This window comes from Cygnus atratus, chromosome 4 (assembly GCF_013377495.2).
Source record: "Cygnus atratus isolate AKBS03 ecotype Queensland, Australia chromosome 4, CAtr_DNAZoo_HiC_assembly, whole genome shotgun sequence".
Classification (NCBI taxonomy): Eukaryota; Metazoa; Chordata; class Aves; order Anseriformes; family Anatidae; genus Cygnus; species Cygnus atratus.
In genome coordinates, this window is record NC_066365.1 from 74,571,798 (window position 1) to 74,586,157 (window position 14,360).

Consider the following 14,360-nt stretch of genomic DNA (forward strand, 5'->3'; position numbering starts at 1 on the left):
AGCCCAGGCAAGCAGGCAGGTCACAATCTGAAGGAAGCCTCCTTCTTCCAACATCCAGCAGGAAAAATTCAGTTTATCTCTTCTGTGTTGGACACTCTGGTTTTAATCACTACTTAAAAACAAGCCACAGGCCATCAATGAGGATGGAAATAACAAGAGACCACTGGCTTACCAACAAAGAAAAAGAGATCAAGAAGTAGTTCTAAGATTCCCATATGCTTTCACTTTATGCCCCTTTTCTTCCAGCACTCTTCCTACATAGAAAAGTCCCACATAGGTTAATCTGAACATAACTTTTCCACTTTTTTTTTTTTTAATAATTCTCTCTTTAGCTGATCTTGAGAAGACTGACTGTCCTAGAGACACTTAACCTGTCCCCACAAATGCGAAGATACAGGCGGTACGGGTGGAATACAAGGTGGTTAAAATTTGGTTGGAGAATTGAGCTCAAAGGGACAACATCACACTGGAGGGAGCGGTGAATACGCAGGAGGGCAGGACTGCCCAGCAAGCTGGAGAAACGAGTTGAAGGAAACCTTATGGAGCTGAGAAATACAAACGTGAAGTCCTGCACCTGAGACAGAGCAAACCCATTCTCAACACAACTGGGAACGTACTGGCTCTTCAGAAAAGCACGTGGGGATGCTGGCGGACAGTAAGGTGAACGGGAACCAGCAGTGTGTCCCTGCGGCAATGAAAGCCAGCCCCATATTGCTCTGTATTGGAAATGGCCACAGGCAGGAGGAGCTCAGGGAAGTGGCACCAAGGAGCCTGCGTCTGGGGCACCATCAAATTTAGTTGCACTCCCCAAGAACATTATTCTAAAACTCTACAAAATCCTCATGAAGAAACGCTAAGCATGGGATTTTGCACAACAGCCTACAGCACTGTACACCTGCTCAGTGTTAACAAGTACTTTAGACTCAAAAGCTGTTAATAAAATACTTTCCACATGATTGAAGTTCTCTTTATCTGTAATTAAGGGAGAAAAAGAGTAGGAAAGAAAACACTAGAGCTATCACTGCTATTTGAAACAGAACAAGAGACACTGGAGAATCACATTACATGAGTTATTGTACAAAAGCTCTGCAAGAAAACAGGGGGGAGTTCAAAAAAGGTATGTACTGATGGTTTAAACAAACAAAAAAATCAAGACTACTCCTCCTTACCTGCTCTTTCTACAGCAATAAATGTGAGTTGATGCCAAGAGGGATTTCAGACCTGCCCCAACCAGCCTTCATTTTGGTGTTAGCATCTTCAGGTGTCTCAGGACGAAGGCTCTCTGTATGTAGACATACCTTTTTTACATGCTTCCTACTCTCTCCCACTGAAAAGTGTAAGAGGTGTTAAAGGACCTAGCGAAAATGCCTGCACCAATACACACGGGCAAGTTATTTGTTCCGTCCCAAAAGTGAAGCACTCCACAAAGTGAAGCAGTTTAACACAGTTCAAATGAAACCGCTACCTTCCTCTGTGTATCCTGAAAAACAAACCCTATAAACCCTGACAAAATAAATGCAGTTGTGGTGTACGGCAAGGCCAAGGAATGCAAACTCCAGGGTTTTGTCGACATCTGCCCACCTGTAAGCAGCAAGACCCAAACTCGCTTCACCCAGAAGGACCAAAATATCTGGCTCTGTCACACAACAGCCATTTGGAATCATTTCCCTAAAATTATAATTATCAAGCAACTTTCAGGCAGATGTCTGATCGCTCCTTTAATTCTGGCTGACGTTACCCAGCTTACCTTTGCAAGGAATGTTTCTAACGCTTATCCACTGTATTTTCTGTCCTGCTTTACATTTGAGTATTAGCTCTCCTCTCAGAACAATCTGCAGAGCCACACTTAAACAGTTCTGCAAATGCAAGAATAACCTTCACAGAAACAAAGAGACAGTACCTGCAGGTCAGATGTACGGTGTGTAACCACGGCAGGGTGCGAGCACAGAAGGTCACTCGTGAACTAGAGCAGGGAGGTCAGATCGGGAGAGCCCCGTTGCGCGAACTGCAACCCACCTCATCGTGGGGAAAGCCTTGGCGATAGCAGCTGGCAAGGACCTTCACCCTCCGATGGAGAGGCGCTGTTCTGGGACAGCTGGTGAACATCCCAGGGATCTTTTCCCTGGGGAAAAGACGTGCTAGAAAAGCATGCGCCCTATTTTTACAGTGGGTAGAGAGACGTAAACCCGTAAGGAAACCTTTCGGGACAAAACACGTTATCTGTGCAGCTGCCAGAATGAAAACGAAGGAATCCATCGTGCCCCGAAGTCTGCATGTGAGAGCCACGTGTGTCTGGCAGGTGCCAGATGCAGCACTGCAGGCAAGCTGCAGCCACAGCCCGGCCACAAATCTGCAAGGAGGGCACTGAGCAACGCTCGCTGTGCAAAAACAAAAGGGCAATAACAAAAGGTCAGCGATTTTCAACTGCTGCACAAAGAAGCAGAAACTAGGAAAATCTCGGTAATGGCAAGAACAATGAAGGACTTTACAGGATCACCCAGGGAGGATGGGGAAAGTCCATCACCGGAGGCTTTTAAGAACTGTGTTGGACAAACATCTGCTGGGAAAGTTTAGATAGATGTGACCCAGCCCTGGGGCAGAAGGTCACATTAGACAATTTATTAAGGGCCCTTCCGGCCCTGCTGCTCTTTGCTCGTACCAGAAATACGACAGCAGCACATAGCAGCAGCAGCCCCAGAGCACGAGAGCTTTCCGAATATTTCCTAACGTCCCCATCACATATGTCAGAGACATGCTAGGAGGTGCTGCGAGCCGCAGCTGCCCGTTCCCACGTGCTCGCCTCTCGCTCCGTTCCTGGAGGAACGGCACGGAGATAGCACACGCCACCGGGTCCTACAGGACACGTGTGCGCAGAGGAGCTGCCCAGCACAGCCCTCCCAGTGAGACAGGTCACAGCTGAGTGCCTCTCCCGCATCTCACAGCACGGGGACACTTGTTAACACGAGCCCATCTGCATTTTTTCCTCGCGTTTTGCCTCCTTCGCACTTCACCCTGCAGTCAGAGGAGGACTCTTTTTTTTTCCTTAGGTCATTCTGCTGTTCCTCCTCTTCTTCTGGAATATTTTCACAATTATCTTCAGGATCGGATCCCTTTCACGTTTCGGGAAGCTCGGAGCAAAATGTCTGTGCTTCTAACAACAAAAAAACCTCGCAGATCACCTGCTTAGCATTACAGACTCCTCTCCCCTCCAGCACTGCCAGTCCCTGTGCTCGGCTGGGAGCCTGGTATGAGAAATCCCACCTGCAATCCTTTCGGTCATCCCCAAGATCTACAACCTCCAGTGCTTCCTACCAGCTTAGCCCAGCAGCCAGCTATTGAGAGCAAAGCTGATTTTACGCAGTGCTCCCACCAAAACTCCGGATCCCCTCCCAGCATCCTGCCCCGCTGCACATGGATCCCACCCCGAGGGAATCAAGGGACAAAAAGAGCAATGACCCCGTGCTCCAAAGCCCCCTTGTCACACACAGGTTCTCTTCAAAGTCCACGCAGAGGCACCAGATGCTGTTGTATAACCGGAGCAATGGTGCGAGCTCCCCGCGACTATGAAAGAGACGTTTAATTTAGTCTGCTGCATTACTGGAAGCAGTGTGTTTCTGCAAGCGTTAATTAATGGCACGTAGTGTTCTGTGAGATCTGACAATCCGAGCAGCAGACTGTAAACTGCAAGCCCTAAAGCACTGACCTTTATCTCAGGGTTAGAGCTGGAGCTATCAGCTTCAGCAGCGAGGCGGGGGGGGGGGGTGGTACAAGGCTTTGTCAGTGGGGTGGGCTCCCTGCTCAGGATCTCTCGTCCATGGTCACAGCAGCAGGCAAGCAAGAAGAGGACCAACCCCTTCCCCAGCCTTCAATTTCTGTAAGCCAGCTGTGAGACTGTGCCCTGACGGGGGTGGAGAGCCCTTGTGCAAGAGAGGAAATAAGCAGACAGAGATAGGACAGCGCAGTGAAAATATCTCAATGCAGTTTCACTGCTCAAGTTCCAGTGTCTTGCAAAATAGGGCTCCTTCCAGCAACTTGTTGGATCTGTGGTTGTCAGGAGTTCAACCAAAGGCTCAGCAGACACTTTAACGATGCACGTCTTCCTGGCAGGGTCCTCTGGGACCACAACTGCGACCGAGTCCAAAAAAGAAAATCCTGTTAGAAGAAGATAGGAGATCAAAGCAAGAGGTTACACCTACATCCTGGAACACGCACGCCCGTGGGACAGAAGAATTTTAAATCCTGTTTCAGAATAAATGTCTGTGTGTCCAGCAGCAACATTAGGAATTTACACCTGTACGAGATCTGGAGAAAAAGCCTGGTACTCCAGCATTCCCCACCTGCCCTGCAAAATGAATTAAACTGAAGAGAGGTGTTATAATAGAAAGGCAAACACTCCTTTGTATGCAACAGCCAGCTTAGGGATAGGCCAGGACTCCCTGCCTAGCTTAGAGCAAGGTGTTTTCTGGATACTTGAGCTACAAGGTAGCCTGAGTAGATACTTCACAACGGAAATGATCCAAACCAAAGCTTTTTTTCCTTTTCTCTCCTCAAAGTGTGCAAACATCATCATATCCTGTCCAATATTTGAGTCATTCCAAGCATGCCAGCAACCTACGCTGTTAAATGCCATTCAGCTAAATCTGGAGAGCACACTTAAAAAAAAAAAACCACCATTATGCTGAATAATGAGCTATGAAGAAAAGAATAAATAACTACCCATTGTTCAGAACTGATCTACCTCTCTATTTCATCAGCCGGGAGAACAAACATTTTCTGACTTCTTAAAAGGTAGTTCCTGCCTTTGAGCTCAGTGGGTTTAAAAAACAGATTTTAACGAAAGTTTCAAGCCATTATAAAGACTTTGCAGTTCTTTCAAGACCTATTAAATAAATGTTTGGGGTTTTTTTAAACCGAAGACTCCTGAAATCAGCTTTGTTTACGTCAGTTCAGCTCTCTGGACTTCCCACAGCTGCGAATCTGCCTGCCTTACTGCAACCTCCATCCTGCCACCGACCTGCTCCATGGCCTCCAGCTCTCTCCCTCCGACCTCCTGCTCCCAAAAGTGAGGTACAAATTGTCTCCGAGGACGATGTGGGCAAAGGCTCTGAAGATGGAGCGTGCGACAACCAACGCTCTGTGTAAATCCCTACTCCAGGGCTGCAAAGTCTGCTTCGCTCAGACCCGGCAAGTTCCCAGACGCCATAATTTGGAGCGATCTGAGAGCACTAACAATAGGCGTGTTGTTTCCCCGAGACTTGCAGAAAATCTTAAAGAGCGGCGCAGTTGCAGAGAACCACTCTGAAACAGCTGGGGGATCAAACTCTGGCGTGAAGAGCAGGGAGGGCTGTTTTGATCCCCTCTCGCTGTTTGTTCCTGGTGATGTGCTCATCTCTCCACCTTCACGGCAACCTTCCTCGGTGCCAGAACTCCCCATGCTTCCATGCTTACAACCTCCACGTCTCTGGCCTGAAGAAGTCAAAAAATAAAAACTCCAGTGGCCGCAAAAAGACAGAACTGCACTTAAACCACAAGGCTTAATTAAAATTCACCAAAGAAGCACCACTTTTTTAAAATCCACTGAATTTAAAGACTTCCAGAGAAAAAAAGTCACTGATACATTAGGCACTGGACTCAATGATCCTTGCAGGCCCCTTCCAACTCAGGATACTCTGTGTTTCCCTGGTTCTACACATACCATGCATCTGCCAAAGCAAAGCTCTGCGTCACGTTAGTGCCAGCTGCATCCTGCAAACAGGTTGTCGCAAAACCCCTGCCTGCTGTGTTCTCTGCAGCCAGGGTGGGCAGCAAAGCGCTGCCCCCCCACCAGCGCTGTCCCTCCAGCCTGCAGCCCAAATCCTACCCCAGGGCTCCTCACGAGTGCTGGCCCAGGTACCCAACGCCTTTTCTTCCCAAAGGATGACCAGAGAATACAGCCAAACCCTGGTGGCACAGCTGGGCGTTTTGGCGATGTGACGGGTGTGCTCTGGTCAGGTGAAGGTGAAGGACGTTGCCGTGAACTCCTTAAAAAAGCACGTGCCCCACACGGCTGAAGAACGAGACTGCTAAAACCGCACTGACGATACCCTGCTCCAGGAAAGACAATTGCATGTGTCAAGTTAAACCTCGAGAGGCTTTATTACAGGTGGCAGTGGAACCTCAGAAGGCACAGGGAGGAGCTGAACCACACGGGCTCCCCAAAATACGTTCACAAGTGAGCCACAAACAGAGGACCTCAAGCTCGGGTTCTTACAAAGCCACTTTTCAGGGCAGAGCCACTCGTGCCGTGGAACAGCCGCACTGCATCAACACGCACTCCAGACACCGCAACGCACGTGGTGCACTGGTGCTCAGCCGAGTCACCAGGAAGTTTGATTTTCTAAGTAGCTCGTATTCCCACCCACAGTATTTCTGGAATTTATTCTTAAAATAAAAGAAACCACAGAAACATCAGATTTCAAAAAGCGAGGATTTGTAACCCATTGCCATGGAGACCGGCACAAACTTGAGCGGTATCGCTGCGCATACCCCAGCGTGCCCTCTGTGCAGAGCAAGGAATAAATACCTGGACGCATCGAAGCCAACTCCTCGACAAGAGCAGAGGATAACCGGGTGCATCATCAAAGCGACTCAGAACTTTCATGCTCCCTCAGCAGGAACATGACGACATGCTGTGGAAATGGCACGCCGTTTTGTGATGCCACTCGTTAGACAGCTGACCTCTTAGGAGCCCACAACACAAGGGCTCGGTTGCGTTCGTTGATTTGCGGCTGTGCTTCTACCCCCTCATTACGGAGCAGCCAGCACACTGACTGTGCAAGGGGATTTGAAACCCAGCTCCCACCTCGCTCACCAGCCACCAGGGGACTACATGGTGGGTTACTGTCACCCTCCCACCCTACTGCTGTGCTACGGATGCATTTCTGCACCAACGCAGAGCAGGACAGATCCTTAAGCCAGACGGTTTAGCCACTCTCTCGAGAACAAAGAGTTCAAATTCATTGCCACCCGCTTCATTTCCAAGAGGTAGTCTTTGTACGTCTTCGTTATTTACCACTCTGACACAAGTTTTTAGCTTACCAACAGAAGCAAACAACTCAGTTATTTAATTTTCATAGACTTGACTTCATTAACTTCTAGACAGGACTGATGCTTGTAGCCACTGGGAAAGGGTATTTCTACATTTTTCCATTTTCTGGTCTGTTAATTATGGTTACTGAGAGAAGGAGACAGCAGTTAGAGTTGTGAAATACAACAGGCTGTAGTTTAATACTTGTCAAAGGCACAGAGAAAATAATTTCTGTTTCTTTTTAGTACAACCCAATCATACAAAGTAAATCTACATACTTCAGAAGTCAGCATTGCCATTCTCCTTAGACCTTCGTTTGGGCCAGCAGGAAATTAAATGGAGAGTCTTAGATTTCATTAGAAGGGATTATTTTTCTGTGGGAAGACAGTCGCAAAAACCATGAAGCGATATAACCCACTCCCCGGGGTTTAAAGGAAACGCTGCTCCACTTTCACAGTAAGCAGCAGGAATACACTACGTGTAGGAATATCCCTCAGACTTCGAAGGCAGGAGCCTCCTACATGTTGCAAAAACCCCAAATCACGCTACCAGCAGTGGAGGCTGAGGTGGACTCCAGTATTAAGAGTAGGATCCATCCTTCTAGACCAAAGTGTCCTGTAGGGAGCCCATAAGCAGCATCCTTCTGCTTATGAGGACGTAGCTTTTCAAACTCTACCTCAGCTTCTTCAAGCCCACCAAGTTGTCTGAGATTTCCCCACCACAGGAAAAGATGTGTTACAAAGACTCTGCAGTCAACTTGTGACAGCTCTCTGACACATTTTGGTGGGAAAGACACAGCAGAGACTTTTTGGAAAAAAACACAGAGAGCTACCCAGGACTGCTTTCAACAGCAGGAGAGACAAGGGCAGGGGCTCCCAGGACACATGCTGTGTGCTTGTGGTGCTCCAGCAACACACCCCACCATTTCAAGAAAGCGTGGCACAAAACGGTACAGCTTGAGGGCAGCTGCTTTGCTGAGCCTAAGGATTGAGAAGGACTATAAAAGACAACAGTGCCCAAGATCAGCTGCCATTTTCGGGACTTAGAGACCCAGATCTCCAGGCAATTTCCACACACAGTTGGACCAAAATACCAGCTAGTTGCTCCTCTAAACCCGAAGATGCCCATGTAAATACGTGAGTAGCGATGCAATGATTTGGATCCAGGCACTAAGTCAGACCAAAGACTGTCCTTCTTTTTTTGCCAGCTCAGTATTTGTCTGTATCTGTTTCCCACTCCACAAAAGGCTGAACAGGGGGACAAGGGAAAAATCAGTTTTGTCTTTTTTAGAGGCTAAACCAGCTGAAGATATGAACCTTGCTACTCACTGAAAAACACCACACATCTGTTCCACAGGAGTGCCGTAAAAGATTAGCTCGTGTTCAGGTAACAATTTGAAAAGGGAAAAGGACCTGGGAGAGCAAAATGTTATCAGTAAGTCAATAAAGCAACATTTGTAAAAGACTGGAAACATACTGCATTCCTACACAAGACAGCAATACTTGCAGGCTGATTCCATGTCCTCCACTAAACTTGTCTGGTAACTCCGGGAACCGGACTGTGTTGTACGGGCTAAGGGAAAAGGGATCAACAGGGTGAGCCGAGGACAGAGCCCTGGACACAACTCTGTTCGTGCAGGATCGCTAAGCGGACGTGTATTAGCTGATACATATGGTTTCACTTTTACATAAAGCTTGTGTTTGCATCTAACATAGCTGGATAATTACAGCTGGCCTCAGCCCTCTCTTTACATTGGACTTTAAACTGGCTTTGAGACAGCGTGCCTACAGAATAAGGGCAGGATTTTTTGGGGTGCTAAGACAGCAAGGATCAAGCGGAGCAGCTGTACTGCTGGGATGAAGGATGTAAATTGCTAAAAAGCTTTGTTTTGAGGTCAGGTTTGGTGACAACTGGCTTCATGCATTTCGCTACTGCGTGTCTGGGACTAATTCCTGATCCACCACAGCGATCTGAAAGACGGAGCGATCCCGAGAAGTCAATGGATGTGGCTGAAAACACCGGATCCGGCCGGACTGCCAAGCCCCCGGTAGCGTAACAGCTCCGTGTAAACAAGGCACACCGCACACCAGCGGGCTGCGAGCCTTCGTGGCTCGTGATTTACACCGAGATGTCAGCTTACGGTGCCTTTCCTACTTAACCTTTATTCGCGTGTCATCGCCCGAGACGCCGAGGCAGGGAAAGCAGAGGCACGCGGCGACACAAATCCCGTGCAGGCTGTCCGCTGACATAAACACACGGGGGAAAAAAAAAAAAAAGAAAATAAGAAGAAGAAGACAAGACAAGACACCTCTGAGGGATGCTCTGCCACTTGTCCGAGCTCCGTGCCCCCAACCTGCTTCCCCTCAGCCTCCCCAAAACAGGGCTAAAGCCGCCCCCCGCCGCCTCCTGCTCCCCGGGGGCAGCTCGGCCGCCCACCTCAGCACATTTTGGGGGCGATCTGGGGAGCACCAGGGGGATGCAGCAGGCCGGGGGCCGTGCTCCGTCCCCGTCCGGGGCCACCTCAGCCGCAGGGACTCAGGCTCCCGGCGGGGGGCGACGGCTGCCCCCTGCCGCCCCTCACCGCCGGCAGGTGGCCGGGGAGGGGGGCTGCGGGCGGCCCGGCCCCAAGCCGGGGACACCCGTGAGGGGAGCAGCGGGGCCGGGCAGCGGCCGCCAGCCCCGAGGGGAGCCCCCGAGGCCGGCGGGGAGCCCCCCGCTGAGGGCGGCGGGGCGCGGGTACCTCTCTCTGCGGTGACCGGAGGGGACGGGGGTCTCGCCGGCCGCCCTTGGTCGCCTCAGCGCCTCGCTCCCCTCCCCGCTTCTCGCTGCTCCCGGCGCGGCTGCGGCGGCGGCTCCTGGCACTGCGAGGCGAGAACCAGCGGCGGCCTGTTTTCCAGCCGCCTCCCCTTCGGCCCGCCCCGGCTCCGCCTCGAGGATCCCCCCCTTCTCCTCCCCGCTCCTCCTCCTCCTCCATCTCCTCCTCCTCCTCGCCGCCTCCTCCTCCTCGCCGCCTGTGGGGCGTGAGGCTCAGCCGCAGCCCGCCGGGCTCTGCCCCAGCCCACCGGCACGTTTTGGGGGTTTTAACCGCCCGCAAATCTGCCCCGGAATCCCCGAAAGGGCCCCCACATGGAGCGCCGGGACCCTCGGCTCTGATGTGAGGTGAAGGGGCCCCTCCGCCATCACCCCCGTCCTCAGGTGGTGCCACCTGAAATGCTCCTCTCCACACTACAAATCATGGAAAGTCACCCCAAAAACCCAAAAACTGGCCCTAACAGGGATCACCCCAGCGTGGCCAAACCCTCACACAAAATGCAAACGCCCTCCCCGAGTCAGCGTGCTGTCACAACCATGCTGTCGTCACCCCAAAATGTCACCACAAACACGTCCCGTCACCAAATCCCAGCTGAGTGTTGATATATGGCTCCCCAAATCGCGTCCAGTCCCTCCTGCCAACCTGGAAGCACCGCTTTCCCCAAATCTCCCCAGTTAGCCCCAATTATCGCTCTCCAAAGTGCCACACTTCCACCTGGACAAGCCTTCCTATCTCATTCCTGCACAGCATAAATATAAATAAAAAAATAAATAAACTTTCTGAAGCTTTCTGACATTCAAATACAAACAGAACTCAGCCTGGAAACAAACCCAGAGGAACTAAAGCACCGTCCCTACCTGCCAAAACACGACTACGTGACTTCCCTTGAAAGCATCCAGCAGCTTGCACAGGCCAAGAAAATTCGCATCGGTCTCAAATTTATTGCAACCTACACCCCCATGCTGCAAATTGCTTTGAAAAGTCAAAGCCCTGGGCCTAATAAATCTCTGTGTGCTCCTTTAGGACAAGCCCGGTACCTGGGTAAAGGACTGCGCTGGGAATCAACATTAACCCACAGCGCCCCTCAGAGATACCATCGAGGCTGCTGCAAGATAGATATCCTAAAAACTACCCTCAGGGCTCAGACCTTGATGATACAGACCTGTCCCAAAGGTAGGGGAAAGTGAATACCTCATTAGGGTTTAACAAGCCAGGAGGCAGCATTCAGAGCCCCGTAACAGCCCACCTGGTGACAGGGCTCTCCTGCTTCTGAATTTGATGTGTGTCGTGCAGCTGCAGCTATATGGTAAAAGTCTGTCTCCAAGCAGCAGCCCTGTAAACAGCACATTTTTATTAAATTAGAGTCCCTCTCTGAAAAAAGTTTACAGGAAGGAATGAGGAATGTGTAACATACAGGGTGAGGATCCCCCGGTAGAGCTGAACCGCTTGGGTGTCCCACGGTGTCCCCATCAAATGCTGGCTGCATGGCAGAGGAGGTCTTAAAAACAGATTGTCTTGGATGGGAACGGTCATGTCTGCACATTGCCTCCGAGCATTTTAAGGTTTATACACCATTCATCTGACTGCCTGAGGTTCACACCTGCACACACCCAAAACATCTGGAGAAAAAAAGCAGCAATAACATGGGACCTGGGTTTTCCAGCTTCAATCAAATATTAAATAGGAACTGTGTAAACTTTTCCATTTCATGTGTACAGTGGTTGTATGTGGGCCCTTTCCTTCCAGACCTTGCATTCTTATCACTGCCCGTACTGATATCTGTAGCTGATATCTGCAAAGCATCTTAAAGCACCCAGATGTGGAAACTTTGGTAGTATTTGACAGCCAGTGAAGGACAATGGGCATCCCATGGCCATAGGCTGTTTACTTACATTTGAAATGTGATTTCTGAGCCTGCAAGCCCAAAAGATGGCTGTCCCCAGCCTGCACACCCACACTGGGTGCTGATGGAGAAGCTCTGCCCTTGTTCATGCCCCATGGCACAGGGTCTCCACCAAGCCTACAGATGGAAGCAGAGCTTTGCAAATTAAAGGACTTTAGGGAAGTGAGCCATATCCCTGTTTAAACCAGCTATATCTGGAAAGAGAAGAATTGGCAACGAGGTGGGTTATGTTGGCTGGAAAGAGCAGCCTCTCCCACAGGACCGGACAGAGTCCGAGATGGTGAGGAAATAGGGTCAGTTTGATGGTCCAGGTTGGAGCTGCCTCTCTGGAGGGGACGGGGAGGAAGGCAGGATTTCCTCAGAGCAATACCTGCCCTGGGGGGCTGTCTCCTACCAGAGCTGTGTCTCTTCATAGCCAAAGAGAAGCCACGGCGAAGAACAGACCGGTGCTCCCTGTTCCCACAGAGAAGCTGACCCATGAGAGATGCTAGTCATCCAGCAGCTGGGAAAGCTGGCGAGCCAATTCCTACTGAATGGCACTTCTATTTCCTCCGTAGCAAATAAACAACCATGCTCCAGGACTGCACTAGCTTTCAGCTCACTTGGCTGCAATTTGAAGGATTTGAACTAAATCTAGAAAGCTCGGAGTAGCTGGGGTCCCCTGGGCTCTACCCTCGTTCTCCAGTTTAAATTTGGCAACAGAGCCCAGCCAGCTCGAAAGCCCTCGACATGTTTGCAAGACATTTTGAGGATGCATAGAAATGCAATTACCTGTGGGAAAATAAAGATAAAATGTATTGCAAGCACATCTTTAATGCAGTGTTTGGTGCATTAAGAAAGAAGGGTTAATAGGTATGGATGATGTATGGCTGATTCATACAGCAGTTCCTTTGAAATTTGATGAAATCATAAAACAAGGACGTTTTGTGCCTCTGGAATTTACTTTTCTTAGCTTGTGGTCTGCGAACAGCTGGCCTTCAAGGTAAATAAGGCATCTTTCCCGGGAAGAACCCATGAGCTGCAGGTTCATGAATGAAATGCGAAGTGAATGATGAAAGTCCGTAGAGCATAACCCAAAAGCTAGGGAGAAATATCTCCTTGTGCAACACACCTGAGGAGGCTGCCAAGAGCTGCAAGCCACAGAAATAATCCACATAAAGTAGGAGAAGGGTATTGCCTGGAAGGTCTCTTTCTGGAAGGTTTTTTTCTGCGCTACAGCAAGGCTCCGGGGATGGCCAGAAATAGCTCAGGTCCACACACACACTTTCAAAGGGGGAAGGAGGATAGCAAACTAATCAGAACAGATCACAGTGGGCCTGGAGGGGTACCTGGACACTGTACTAACCCGTCCTTCTGGGTTTGGGGGTGTTTGAAGTCTTGTCAAGGGGATCTCTTGGCTGGATTGATCCTTTTTGTTCAGCCAAGCAAAATAATGATGCAAAGCCATCAAGCAACTGTCCTCCAGATTCCCCTTGAGCAACATAATGCCACATTCCTAGAACTGTCAGGCGAGGTGAGGATCAAGCATGGCACAAAGCTTTTCTAGGAAAAATAAAGATCCAGCTGCCTGTAAAAGAGAGCAGGAGGGGAGATGAAAAGCAGGCAGCACTCAGTACTCCTCAGTGCTCCAAAACGCTGCATTCCTGACATTCAATATAAAAAACCTTCTACCCTTACCATCCTCACACAGCGTGTTTTTTTTCATCCACAGGTTTAAAAAGGTTGGTGAAACACAAGTTTGGCACCTGCTCATGCCTTTGAGGGATCCACTCGTGCACTGATGTCCCCATTTAACTCATAGGCAAATATATGTAGCATAGAACAGGGCTTTTCTGATTTTCTAATCAAGGAATCGTTATCGTAAGGGAAGCTGGGTGCTGCCTTTGGCTTCCAAGATTCCCTGATCTGGGCTGGGCAACACACGACAGCAGAGCAGCTTGTGCTCCCCCAAGCAGTACACTAAGCACAGTTTGGAAATGCCTGTGTTAAATAATTACATTACAGCAATTCCAAACAGCCCAGCTGACTTTTCCATCCTCCGCACAGTTTGTTTACTACGGAGGGACTAATCCATTTTACCTGCTCCAGGCAAAGCAGGCAAAGCAAACTCACCGATGGGGCTCAGATTTAATCCTTTATTATCTTTCCATCCACACGTAATACGGAATTTCCAGGATTCATTCACCCAGTTGAGGGACACTGCAATAGGCACACAAAAACACACATTCCCAGGAGAAAAAGCAAAACCACATGCGGCACAGGAGAGAGAAACATGTTAATATAAATAAAAAATCCCGCTAGATGTTTTAGCCGAAGAAAGGCCGCTGATCATAAACACAACGGGGAAGAGCAAAGATCAAACAGCACCACTTCTTGTGAATGTTTTTCCCCTTCTCCTCGCAATCCCCTGATAATAATTCAATAAAAGGTTTTACCAAGACTACAAAGGGGATCTGAAAGCCCCGCAGCCTCCCTTTGAAAGAATATTCTGGCTACAGTCATTTTCAAAAGCTGCTTCAGAGAGCCTGCCCTTTGCTAAAAAGCCCTGTGACCTTCCAGTCATTCCAGCATAGCTACAG

The 14,360-nt window shown here is 49.5% G+C and overlaps 1 protein-coding gene across 2 annotated transcripts in view; it reads right to left on the reverse strand.

The window, feature by feature from the left end:
* The window catches only part of SMOX (spermine oxidase), a 50,016-nt gene extending 40,045 nt beyond the window's left edge, over positions 1-9,971 (reverse strand). Inside the window, exon 1 of one of the 2 annotated variants that reach the window (XM_035547375.2) lies at positions 9,807-9,971. The gene's annotated coding sequence lies outside the window, so the exon portion shown is untranslated. Of the gene's footprint in view, positions 1-8,394; positions 8,412-9,806 lie in introns of those variants that run through there. The other variant, XM_035547376.2, reaches the window with a different exon arrangement.
* Positions 9,972-14,360: the final 4,389 nt, after the last annotated feature.